We start from the raw sequence: 14,663 nt of genomic DNA, 5'->3' as shown, positions 1-14,663 counted from the left end.
CCTGGAGAAGGCTACCTACTCCAGTATTCTGGCCTGGAGAATTCCATGGACTGAATAGTCTATGAGGTTGCAAAGAGTCGGACATGACTGGGCAACTTTCACTTCCACTTTCAAAAGTCACCTAATACAACATACTATTTTAACCATATTTAACTGTACAGTTCAGTGGCACTCAGTACGTCCGCATTGTTGTGCAGTTCTCATCATCATCCATCTCCCAAATTTTTCACCTTCCTAAACTGAAGCTCTGTCCCCATTAAACACCAATTCCACATTCCCCTTCCCCACCACCACCACCCACACTCTGGCCCTTGGCATCTCCCACTATACTTTCTGAATCTGAATTTGACCATTCTAGGTATCCTGTATGGGCTTCCCAGGTGGTGCTAGTGTAAAGAACCTGCCTGCCAATGCAGGTGATGCAGGAGACAGGGGTTTGATCCCTGGTTGGGAAGATACCCTGGAAGAGAATATGGCAACCCACTCCAGTATTCCTGCCTGGAGAATCCCATGGACAGAGGAGCCAGTGGGCTGCAGTTCATAGTGTTGGAAAGAGTCGAATGAGACTTGGCATGCACTCACATATGCAATGCATATTGGAATGCATTTTTAAGGTTAAAAATATATGTCCTACAAATAGATTAAATGATTCACTACATCACCTCCCAACAAAACTCCTGCATGCAAATAGCAGTATCAGAGTCTATTTCTCAGGAAACCAACCCAAGACACATTAAGGAAGATTTTGAAACTGAGAAATGCTAGGATAATATTCTTCTAGGCTGAGAAACTCTTGAAACAGTTGTCCCCTGGTAATGGAATTTTCTCTCTTTGGTGACCAAATACTAAGCTTCTATGTCTTAGGAATATAGTTGCCTGTTATAAACTGTCTTTATACTCCAATTGTAAGTCATGATATGTTTGAATGTTATTTTTGATACATAAGAGTATTAATGCCTTATCTGAACATTTAAAAAAAGGTTAGATGACTTAATTTTCAGTGGGGAGCCCAAACCTAAGCAGCTCAATGCTTTCTTGTTCAGTCTTACTGATAGTGTGACAGTCACATGGTCCTTTAAGTGTTCAGTGGCTGTTTCTTTGGACAGGCTATGGTGACAAGACAGACATTCAGTTAATGTTGTTGTACTGTGTTTTCTGTGGCCAGTGAAAGAAGGAGAATTTCTCTACTGGCTGGACAGGAACCCATAATGGTCCTCATTCTTTCTTACCAAAATTCTGACTGGAGGTGGTGAAATCATAACTTCTTGTTTTAACTGACAGTCGTCCCTTTCTCCCACACTGGATGACGGAACATGGTTACAAATAATGCTTGTGTTTGTTCCATACATTTTGAATCTAGTTCTCTATATAAAGATCCTACTCATATCAGACAATATAGTTGCAAAGCTGAGGAGGGCATGGAAACCTACTCCAGTATTCTTGCCTGGAGAATTTCATGGACAGAGGAGCCTGGCGGGTTCTACGGTTCATGAGGTTGCAAAGAGTCGGACACGGCTGAGACATTAAATACTTGCAGTCACAAATCTCGAAGCAGAAATTATCATCTGATGAAACCATGACTGCTTGGTATATTGATTATATTTTAATGTTAATTGTAGAACCTGAAAGGAAAAATAAATAGTATCAATATGGATAGTTATAAAGCGGAGTAAGATGCCAATTTCTGGCTTACCAGTCCCTCTCATGAAGGTAACTACTACTGATATTTTTTGAGGGGAGAATCTTTCCGGGGAACAAAATCATACCCACATGGGGCATGTACTGTCACGCATACCCAGTGCAGAAACGCCCAAGTCAGTGGCCACTCGAGTTTGGATACCACCCTATGTTAAGAATTCAGGAAAAGAAATTGTGAAAAGCCCTGTGCCGAGTGTGTCCCTTTGTATTGTGAGTTCTCCTAGAATTATCACACCAGAGTCTCAGTAAGAGATGCTGCCTTGAGCACAGGTGAATTCAGTGAGCAGTTTGCTTTTACCTTTCATTCTGTTTGTTTTCACCGTTTGTGACTCCAGCCATGAGGAACAAAGCTGTTTTCTGCAGATAAAATGCCACATAAACAAGTTGACAAGGGTAGGAAACATATGGCAAAGTTGGTGCATGTTGTTAAATGTAAATACCATTTGAAATCATCTTTTTAATTACTGCACACTTGGCTGTGATGATGTGAAACCAAAATATCTAGTTATTCCATTAAACAGTCATTCAAAAGAAGAAAGGAAAAGAAAAAAAGGCAGCTGATTCAGTATATTTGTATACATGTGAGAGTGGGGGTGAGGGATGGGGAATAAAACTTCTATGATGCTTTAGGCAAAACTCATGATTCACTGAAATTTCTACATTTCAGCCAATTATTTATTATAAGCATTAGAGATAAATAGAATTTTTTTTAAAAAAAGCATGAGCTCAATATGTAATTTGCTTTCTTATTAGTATGGAATTTTATTTAAGTGCTTATTTAATCATTTATTTATTTATTTACTGAGATTTGTCTTTTTATACAGGTCATGAGATTCTCACTACAAGTATGCTGGAGTGGTTTGCCATTCCCTCCTCCAGTGTATCATGTTTTGTCAGAACTCTCCACTATGACCTGTTGGTCTTGGGTGGCCCTACAAGGTGTGGCTCATACTTTCATTGACTTACCCAAGCCCCTTTGTCACAAAAAGGCAGTGATCTGTGAAGGGAATCCCTTCATAGATCATAAGGAAAAGAGGGTGTAGAGGATGAGTTGGCTCGATGGCATCACTGATGGAGTGGACATGAACTTGGTCAAACTTTGTTAGATGGTGAGGGACAGCCTGGCGTTCTATAGTCCATGGGGTTGCAGAGAGTTGGACGTGACTGGGCGACTAAACAACAACAAACTGAGGTTTGAACTTGTACAAAGCTGAGTTTTAGTTGCTGAAAATACACGGCACAGAAGCCAGTCAAGGTTCTTGACCAATACTGCAAACATTTATTGAGGATACAGAATGATTAACTTAAAAAATATTTCTCTAACTGGTTTACTGGATGGTCCAAATATGGTGGCTCAATTTTTCTAACCACTGACATTTAAGATGCATCTAGTCTAGTAAGAGAAAGCTACTACTACCAAGCCCTACTTTGCAGACTTGGTTCTCAGTTAATTAGTTAATAGATGCCTTACCAATGCAAATGGTTTTCAATAATCTTGGCATTACATTATACTGTGCGTATTTAAAAAGTATTCTTAGTGGGTTAAAACACATTTGACTTCTGTGTCTGAAACCGACTTGCCACATTTTCTACACTGTAGCAATTAACTGAAAGTGTTCATAATATAATGTAATGATCAGTTAGTTACCATTCAGTTCAGTTCAGTTCAGTCACTCAGTCGTGTTCGACTCTTTGCGAACCCATGAATCGCAGCACACCAGGCCTCCCTGTCCATCACTAACTCCCGGAGCTTACTCAAACCCATGTCGATCGAGTTGGCGATGCCATCCACCCATCTCATCCTCTGTCGTACCCACCTCCTCCTGCCCCCAATCCCTCCAAGCATCAGGGTCTTTTCCAATGAGTCAGCTCTTCGCATCAGGTGGCCAAAGTATTGGAGTTTCAGCTTTAGCATCAGTCCTTCCAATGAACACCCAGGACTTATCTCCTTCAGGATGGACTAGTTGGATCTCCTTGCAATCCAAGGGACTCTCAAGAGCCTTCTCCAACACCATAGTTCAAAAGCATCAATTTTTCAGCACTCAACTTTCTTCACAGTCCAACTCTCACATCCATACACGACCACTGGAAAAACCATAGCCTTGACTAGACGGACCTTTGTCGACAAAGTAATGTCTCTGCTTTTTAATATGCTGTCTAGGTTGGTCTTAACTTTCCTTCCAAGGAGTAAGTGTTTTTTAATTTCATGGCTGCAATCACCATCTGCAGTGATTTTGGAGCCTAGAAAAATAAAGTCACCCACTGTTTCCACTGTTTCCCCATTTATTTGCCATGAAGTGTTGGGACTGGATGCCATGATCTTACTTTTCTGAATGTTGAGCTTTAAACCAGCTTTTTCACTCTGCTCTTTCACTTTCATCAAGAGGCTCTTTAGTTCACTTTCTGTCATAAGGGTGGTGTCATCTGCATATCTGAAGTTATTGATATTTCTCCTGGCAATCTTGATTACAGCTTCTACTTCCTCCAGCCCAGCGTTTCTCATGATGTACTCTGCATATAAGTTAAATAAGCAGGGTGACAATATACAGCCTTGACGTACTCCTTCTCCTCTTTGAAACCAGTCTGTTGTTCCATGTCCAGTTCTAACTATTGCTTCCTGACCTGCATAAGATTTCTCAAGAGGCAGGTCAGGTGGTCTGGTATTCCCATCTCTTTCAGAATTTTCCACAGTTTATTGTGATCCACACAGTCAAAGGCTTTGGCATAGCCAATAAAGCAGAAATAGATGTTTTTCTGGAACTCTCTTGCTTTTTCGATGATCCAGCGGATGTTGGCAGTTTGATCTCTGGTTCCTCTGCCTTTTTTAAAACCAGCTTGAACATCTGGAAGTTCACAGTTCTCATATTGCTGAAGCCTGGCTTGGAGAATTTTGATCATTACTTTACTAGTGTATGAGATGAGTGCAATTGTGCAGTAGTTTGAGCTTTCTTTGGCATTGCCTTTCTTTGGGATTGGAATGAAAACTGAACATTAACCAGGGCAAACAGGCTTTCTTGTGGTTCAGACAGTAAAGAATCCAGGAGACCTGGATTCACTCCCTGGATCAGAAAGATCCCCTGAAGAAAGGAATAACTACCCACTCCAGTATTCTTGCCTGAAGAATTCCAAGGACAGAGAAGCCTGGTGGGCTACAGTCCATGGTGTTGCAAAGAGTCCTATACAAATGAGTGACTGAAACTTTCACTTTATCACTTTCAACTAGGACAAACAAAGTTAATTTCAAATAAAACAAGATATCAGCCACCAGAAAAGATGTTTAATCAACGGGCTTGTTTTTTTTTATTCCTTTCACTCTTTCTCTACTCCTTCCTTATTCCTGCTGGGTGACTTTCATGACTACATCAGCAGAATGAGGTTTAGAAGAAAAGACGCACATGTGATGCTCTAGGCAGCACCGGGCCTTCCCAAGGTGAGAAGCAGGCATCCGTCTTCAGGTTCACATCTCCCTCTAGAATCTTGGTGATACAAGCCATGTTCTTCTAAGAACTCTTCTCATTCCTCATCATGTGATGGGTCCTCTGGGGCTGAGTCTTTGAGTTCTGTAGCTACCTGAGTTCCAGCCTGAGGGAAATGCTTATCTTTCTCTTTGCATCCTCCATCCTTGAGTGCTTCTCTAGCAGGTGGAAATACCTCTCCTGGGTTTTATCTGAATGGAGAAGGAGGATAAAAGTATAATTACTCCTTACTTTTATCATTTCCCTTCAAAGAAATCTGCCTCAAAGTTTTAGTTTTAAGTAGCTTAGATGGGGTGGTAGTCAATGGACTTATCTTGCTGTTGATTAGTAAGTCCTGCACGGATATTTTTAGTACCTCTCTTTCAGAAGTCTGTCTGCCCATTGTGCTTTGTCCTCATCCTTTGGGCTTTAGTGAAAATTTGCAAGCAACAGAAAAACTCTCATTTAATATGTTATTACCTATAATATTCAATACTTGGGTGCAATCTATAATATGTAGTACTTGGATGCAGTACTATAAAATGCAGTACTTGGATGCAATCTCAAAAACAGCAGAACAATTTCTGCTCATTTCCAAGGCAAACCATTCAATATTGTGGTAATCCAAGCCTATGCCCGTACCTGTAATACTGAAGAAGCTGAAGTTGTACGGTTCCATGAAGACCCACAAGACCATTTAGAACTAACACCCAAAAAGGATGTCCTTGTCATTATAGGGGGCTGAAATGCAAAAGTAGGAAGTCAAGAAACACCTGGAGTAACAGGCAAATTTGGCCTTGGAGTACAAAATGAAGCTGGGCAAAGGCTAACAGAGTTTTGCCAAGGGAATGCACTGGTCATAGAAAATACCCTCTTCCAACAACACAAGAGAAGACTCTACACGTGGACATCACCAGATGGCCAACATGGAAATCAGATTGATTATATTCTTTGCAGCCAAAGATGGAGAAGCTCTATTCAGTCAGCAAAAACAAGACCAGGAGTTGACTGTGACTCATATCATGAACTCATTATTGCCAAATTCAGACTTAAATTGAAGAAAGTAGGGAAAACCACTAGACCATTCAGGTATCCTAAATCAAATCCCTTATTCTGGTACAGTGGAAGTGAGAAATAGATGTAAGGGACTAGATCTGATAGACAGAGAGCCTGATGAACTATGGATGGAGGTTTATGACATTATACATGAGACAGGGATCAAGACCATCCCCAAGAAAAACAAATGCAAAAAAGCAAAATGGCTACCTGAGGAGGCCTGACAAATAGCTGAGAAAAGAAGAGAAGTGAAAAGCAAAGGAGAAAAGGAATGATACACCTATTTTAATGCAGAGTTCCAAAGAATAGCAAGGAGAGATAAGAAAGCCTTCCTCAGTGATCAGTGCAAAGGAATAGAGGAAAACAATAGAATTGGAAAGACTAGAGGTCTCTTCAAGAAAATTAGAGATACGAAGGGAACATTTCATGCAAAGATGGGCTCAATAAAGAAGAGAAATGATGTGAACCTAACAGAAGCAAAGGTATTAAGTAGAGGTGGCAAGAATACACAGAACTGTACAAAAAAGATCTTCATGACCCAGATAATCATGATGATGTGATCATTCACCTAGAGCCAGACATCCTGGAATGCGAAGTCAAGTGGGCCTTAGAAAGCATCACTTTGAACAAAGCTAGTGGAGGTGAGAGAATTCCAGTTGAGCTATTTCAAATCCTAAAAGACGATGCTATGAAAGTGCTGCACTCAATATGCCAGCAAATCTGGAAAACTCAGCAGGGGCCACAGGACTGGAAAGGTCAGTTTTCTTTCCAATCCTTAAGAAAGGCAATGCCAAAGAATACTCAAACTACTGCACAATTGCACTCATCTCACACGCTAGTAAAGTAATGCTCAAAATTCTCCACGCCAGGCCTTAACAATATGTGAACCGTGAACTTCCAGATGTTCAAGCTGGTTTTAGAAAAGGCAGAGGAACCAGAAATCAAATTGCCAACATCCAATGGAACATTGAAAAAACGAGATTTCCAAAAAAAAATCTATTTCTGCTATATTGACTATGCCAAAACCTTTGACTGTGTGGATCACAATAAACCTTGGAAAAATTTTCAAGAGATTGGAATACCAGACCACCTGACCTGCCTCTTGAGAAATCTTATGCAGGTCAGGAAGCAATAGTTAGAACTGGACATGGAACAACAGACTGGTTCCAAAGAGGAAAAGGAGTACGTCAAGGCTATATATTGCCATCCTGCTTATTTAACTTATATGCAGAGTACATCATGAGAAATGCTGGGCTGGAAGAAGCACAAGCTGGAATCAAGATTGCTGGGAGAAATATCAAAAACCTCAGATATGCAGAAGACACTACTCTTATGGCAGAAAGTGAAGATCTAAAGAGCCTCTTGATGAAAGTGAAAGAGGAGAGTGAAAAAGTTGGCTTAAAGCTGAACAGTCAGAAAACTAAGATCATGGCATCCAGTCCCAACACTTCATGGCAAATAAATGGGGAAACAGTGGAAACAGTGGGTGACTTTATTTTTCTAGACTCCAAAATCACTGCAGATGGTGATTGCAGCCATGAAATTAAAAGACGCTTACTCCTTGGAAGGAAAGTTATGACCAACCTAGACAGCATATTAAAAAGCAGAGACTTTACTTTGTCTACAAAGGTCCGTCTAGTCAAGGCTATGGTTTTTCCAGTGATCATGTATGGATGTGAGAGTATAAAGAAAGCTGAGTGCCAAAGAATTGATGCTTTTGAACTGTGGTTTTGGAGAAGACTCTTGAGAGTCCCTTGGACTGCAAGGAGATCCAACCAGTCCATCCTAAATCCATCCGGAGTGTTCACTGGAAGGACTGATGCTGAAGCTGAAACTCCAATACTTTGGTCACCTGATGCGAAGAACTGACTCATTTGAAAAGACCCTGATGCTGGTAAAGATTGAAGGTGGGAGCAGAAGGGGATGACAGAGGATAAGATGGTTGGATGGCATCATGACTCAATGGACATGGGTTTGGGTAAATTCCGGGAGTTGGTGATGGACAGGGAAGCCTGGTGTGCTGCAGTCCATGGGATTGTAAAGAGTTGGATACAACTGAGCGACTGAACTGAACTGAACCTATAATATAATTACAGATAATCACAAGTGCTATATGAAAAAAAAAAAAGTCAGATAAGGGAAAAGAGAGTAACAAAATACCTTTCCTAAGTTAGAGAGGGAGGGGGTATTACCTTCTCCCTTCCTCCTGCTTATAGTTTCCTGCCAGGACGTGCCATATGCCAAATTCAGTCTGTAGCTCTGGTGGTGAAACCTGAGAATGCAGCCTGGAGGGCTCAGATCCCAGGGTACAAAGGGAGAGTGTGGACCCGAGGGCTCAGTGCAGTGTTTAGGTCCGCTCCTCTAGCTTCACTGCTTTCTGACCGTAACTTGGCAACTCAGAAGAGCATCAGTTTTTAATTGTTTAAGTGCTTTGGGTTCCAATAAATTTATCTTTTTGAATTAGAAAAAAAAAAGTGATGTAATTTCAGCTTAGAGACTCAACAAGCTTTAAAAGGATTTTTCCTCCAATGAGCTTTGTATGAGAGTCCTTCAGACAGAAGGTAGCATGCTTTAGAGAACATGGAGAGAACCTATAGCAACCTCTTTAATCTCTGTGTGTTTATAAAACCTTGTGCATTTCAAGTTTTTCATAGTCTTTAATTCATGAAAATCTGTTTCTAAAATATAAAGCAGTCCCCCCCCCACTCTGGTAATCTCTTATTTATGAATCAGATATGTATATTAAATATGGTTTTCCCAGGTGGCACTAGTGGTAAAGAACCGCCTGCCAATGTGGGAGACATAAGAGGCTCGAGTTCGATCCCTGGGTCAGGAAGATCCCCTGGAAAGGAAATGGCAACCCACTCCACTATTCTTGCCTGAAAAATCCCATGGACACAGGAGCCTGGCAGGCTACAGCCCATAGAGTTTCAAAGAGTCAGACAGGACTGAAGCAACTTAGCATGCATACTTAGATATAAGAAGATGTGTTTCTATACACTAAGGAGGAGTATCCAGTAATATTATGAAATAGCAAAATAAAGCTTAAGTTTTACACTTTTCAAACTTCATTTTCATTCAATTCTTTTGCAATAAAACATAGATTTAATTATATGTAACTAATTAGAATTATAATTTTAGAATTTCACATTCATTAATAAGATACCATTTTGTATTATAGTATTTTTCAACACCACAAATTGCTCACATCAAGTAATTTTTTTATAACTTAGGTTAGACTTTGCTTCTTTGTGGTAAATTATTTTGTAAAACTTTATAGTCTTCAAAAAAGCCAGTTTCCTTGACTTCTTCAGTGAGAATTTTATACATGATCCTTTCTAAGTCCTCCTAGTCAGATTACAATTAACCCCCATATTATTACTTCAATTATCAGAGGGATAGATGTAAAATTTGTCATCAGTTTTCCATTCCAATTGAAAAATTTGTATTGTGCATACGTCTTACCATTCTGTCTTATGTTTCCAGACTTCTATTATTTGTTCTACTATCTGGGAACTAGAAATTTTTTCCTGAGTGTTTATTCCTATATATATATGTAAGAATTTATATAAAGATATAAATATATTTATAACTTAGTTATATATATATGTGTGTGTGTGTGTGTGTATATATATATATATATATATATAAAAAACTCTTTGGCCCATAAAATACAATTTCTTTAGCATTTCATTAAAATTATGTGTTAAAGTTTAACTCATAGAGTTCATGTAAACAAATCCCACTCCTCCCCACCCTAAAAGAAAAGAAAAAAATTGTTTTGATTAAAAATGCTTCTTTTGGGGACTTCCCTGGTGTTCCAGTGGCTAAAACTCTGCACTCCCAATGCCGTGGGCCTGGGTTCAATCTCTGGTTGAGAAGTTAAGATCCCACATGCCACAACTAAATAAATAAATGTAAATTAAAAACAAAAAACAAAAACAGGCAAGGAACTTTAAAAAAAATGCTTATTTGGTAGATTGGTTAAATTGCCATTAGTTAACAAACTGCATTCTGGGTCTTGTTTTAGCCACTTGGAGTAAAAATAGTAACATGCAGCTCCTATGCTCAAGGAGTTTACAACATTTTTTTTTTTTTTTTTAGAGTAGGTCATCTTCTTTACTTGAAACTTGAACTTCAGGGTTCAGAATTTTTAAGTGTGCAGGTAAGTGTCATTAAGCACATTCACTGTTGTCTTTTCACCACCACCATACAGCTACAGAACTCTTTTTATTTTGCAAAACTACAACTCTGTACCTATTAACCAATAACTCCTCATTGCCCCCCACCCAGCGCCAGCACCAAAGAATTGCTGTTTTATTTTTCTGTTTGAATTTTGACTACTCTAGGTATTTCATAGAAGTGGAATTTTACATTTGTCCTTTTATGACTGACTTATTTCACTAGGCATAATATTCTTAAACTTCATCCAGGTTGTACCATGTGTGAGAATTGCCTTCTTTTTTAAAGTTAAATAATATTCTACTTTATGTATATACTGCATTTTGTTTATCCATTCATCTGTTGGGTTTCTTTTGCATTGACTATTGCAAATAATGCTGCTGGGAACACAGAAATACAAGTATCTTTTCAAGACCTTGACTTCAATTATTTTTGAGTATATGCCCAGAAGTAGAATTGCTAGATCATATTGTAATTCTGTTTTTAAGTTTTGAGGAACCCATGTACTGCATTCCTTGACAGCTGCACCATTTCACATTTCCACCAGCAATATATAAAGATTCTGCTGTCTCCATATCTTGAAGCACTTTTTATTTTCTGGTTTTGTTTTTTGTTTGTGTTTTTCTGATGATCGCCATTCTGTTCATTGTGAGATGGTATTGCATTGTGATTATGATTTACATCAGTCCAGTGATTATTGATGTTGCATATCTTTTTCACCTGCTCATTGGCCGCTTGTATATCTTCTTTGAAGAAGTACCTGTTTAACTCATTTGCTCATTTTAAAAATTGAATTATCTGAATTTTCGTTACTGTTATTTCAGGCCTATTTAAACATTATAAATTGGTTAACTAATGCATTATTTCAGTAAATATTTGTTGAGTACTATTTATGTATTTAGTGTTAATTATCTTAAGACTTTTTATTAGGACATTTATTTTGACATGATATATGGAAATGCACTCCATTCTGACTTGTCTCCAAATAATGTAACTTCTCTTGTATTGTTAGAGTTAAAAGCAGTGAAGGAATTACTTTTATGAGGCAAGAGAGAATCTTAGAATTTTATCCTTGTAATTGATGAAGGCACCACCTGGAAACCTTATGGTGCTCTAGTGTTTTAGGTTCACATTTAACTGTGGTGGATGAATTATAGGTAAGTATAAATTACTTTTTACATAGAGCAATTTTCAAGCAATATTCCCTCAAGCTAGTGATAGCAGAAATTAGTGTTTTAATGGGATTGTAACTATCTGGGCATCTGCTCATGATCATTTTTGAAATCTATTACATTTTTGGATAAATAGCGTGATGGAAAAAAACCCTCTCCAAATGTGACATGTCAATCCTGATGAAACTAGTCTTAATTAAAGGGAAAAGATCAAATAGCTTTGTAAAGTCTTTTCTTTCTGTATGATTTTGCAATAATAAATAGAAACCTTATTACTGCCAATTATATTTTTGATATAATTAAATTATTAACTCTTTGATCTTTATTTTCTTTAAAATAGGGGAGGGGGAAAGAAGCTCTAATTTATTTTGAACTTAATTGGGAAAGTGTGCCTTAGAAATTTTTAAGTCATCAAGTCCAGTACTTATTTGTTCTCACAGGTTCACCTCGAGAGCTTGTTTAATTGATGAGCCCCACCATACAAGAATTTGATTTAGCGTAGAAAGTGTTAGTTGCTCAGTTGTGTCCGACTCTTTGTGACCCGGTGGACTGTAGCCCACCAGGCTCCTCTGTCAATGGGGATTCTCCAGGCAAGAATACTGGAGTGGGTTGCCATGCCCTCCTCCAGGGAATCTTTCCAACCCAGGGATCGAACCCAGGTTTCCCACATGGCAGCAGATTCTTTACCATCTGAATCAAAAGGGGAGCCCTTGATTTACCATATTTGGGGCTAAATTCTAAAAAGTAATTTTACCCAGTACCCATATGTATTCTGATATAGCCTGTTCATTATTATTTTGTATAATAATTAGTTTACCAGCTTAATTTATAGAGTTATAAGAGTAAATCTTAGACTAGTAAATTTACTTGGCCAAGAGCACATCAATAGTAACTGAATAAGTTCAGCTTGAAACCCAGTCTTTATTATTCCAAAACCATATGTGAGTTGTCAGTGTTGAAAAAATTAAATACATTATCTAACAATTAGCTACATGTTATACTGAAACCATTCCTATTCTTTTTCATTTTTATAATAAACTTGATAATCTGTCAGAGATTCAGCTTCATCAGTATAAATGTTGATCTTCCTTATAAATATAGATGCTAGAAGACGACCTAGGTAGAATCAAGATGGAATCTCTGCTTTACTTCAGAAGTTATTTAGTGAATTCATTTACTACATGAAATTTTATAAAACTTAGTATTAATTTTTTTATAATGAAGTACACCCTAAAGGAGACGTTTGTTTGCTAACGTGGATATCGGGTATCTGTGCATGCTGTTATCGTTACCATTAGTGTAGCATGATGCTTAAGATATGCAATTTAAAGCCAGATTACCTGAGAGGAAATCGTGAACCTATTACTAATATTTAATATCCCCATAACTTGGGCAACTTTCCTGTCATTTGTGGACCTTTATTTTCTTATTTGGAAAATGAGAATATCATAATCATTATATCTCACAGAATTATTATGAGAGGTAAATTAGATGAGTCATATAAATAAGTTGAACAGTACTAGGAACATAGATTCTGCAGAAAATATAACTCTATTTATCTGAATGACAATGTAACTTATCCATGGGTTAAAAACATCTTTATACTTGAATATTATGCCTGAAAGATGTAATTATTCTAGGTGAATGAGTCAGGAAATTATTGTGGGAATAGATGGTATTTGAAATGCAAAAAAAGAAAACACACACACACAAGTATTTCTGAAAGGCATGTGGAATAAAAGAAAATGAAATTTCTTCCCTAATAACAGTTTTTCTTCTTGATTATTTTAATAGAGTCCATTGTAACTGCTAAAAGTGGTGTAGAAAAAAATCTCACTTTGCCCATTAGAAAATCTTTTATGGAAAGTTCCTAACTCTTATGTATGTTTGATCCTTGGCCTCCTTGACCTTCCTATGTAGTATCTACCAAGTTCAAGCAAACAGATGAGTTAATAATTAAATTGAAGGTAGAACTTGAATTATCAGATTCCTTATTCACATGTATCTGAAACACCAGGTGAAGAACTGCTTTAGAAAACACTCTTCAACTATTGCTATTGCATCTTGCCTCAGAGGTCTGAAAACTCATCAATGATGTCAAGATTGGGTAGTTTGTCATTTTGATACATTTAATTTGCTTTAGTTCAACTGATACTTCTGTTATCAGTGTCTAGTAATTTTGTTATTTGACATTTCTTGAAACTGACTTGCAACATGTATCTCTTTTTCTTCTGATATTAACTAATTCATCAGTTAAAGATGGAAACCATTTTGTTTTCCTCACTTCATTATCATTTTCAATCACACTTAGATACTGTAAAATTGGATGGGTTTCCTCTGAATTTTAAATACCATGTTTGTCTGGATATGCTAGGTGTCAAGCATCCACAACTTGGGAGCTTTTGAATCAGCGTTTCTCAAACATCACTGTGTTTAAAAGCTACCTGGGATATTTGTCACATCTCTGATTCCTAGCCTCCTAACCCCTGAAGACTCTGACTTGAGATAATAATTGGGTTGAGAAACTTAAGTTTTTAATAGAAACCAGACAGCATTTAAGGAAGGGGACCAGGATTGATACTTATCGAAACTGCTAGACTAAAACTTAATCTTATATTAGAAAATCAGTTATTGCTTCCTACTCCCGTTGAGAGAGGTTCAGATACTTACTTCAGATACAGGCTCTCTCTCTCATAAAATAGGTTGTTCTGACGTGAGGCTTCACACTGGGCTGTAACATGGGGGTAGTTCAAAGAACACTCCCTTTGTTGCTTTAACCTTGACTTTTATCCCTGGGTAACCCTTGCAAAGCCACTTAAGTTCTCTCCTTTTCTATAAATAACAGTATAAATGACTGTCAGAGGCATTTGGGAGGATTAAGAGAAATAGCTGTCTGAAATGATGGTGTCATTGTGCCTGGTATATCTTGAGAAATCAATACCTGTTAGTTCTTTTCCCATCTATCTGCCTCATTTCTGCCACTTACCTTTCTTGACTCTGAGTTCTCATGACCTCCGCCTCTGGAATATTTACTAGCATTTAAGCTACTTCTTTGCCTTGATCTTTTGTTTCAGTGTGATTTTGGCTGTTGGTTTCTGAA

This window comes from Cervus canadensis, chromosome 4, assembly GCF_019320065.1.
Source record: "Cervus canadensis isolate Bull #8, Minnesota chromosome 4, ASM1932006v1, whole genome shotgun sequence".
Classification (NCBI taxonomy): Eukaryota; Metazoa; Chordata; class Mammalia; order Artiodactyla; family Cervidae; genus Cervus; species Cervus canadensis.
Note: the sequence above shows the minus strand (reverse complement) of the source record.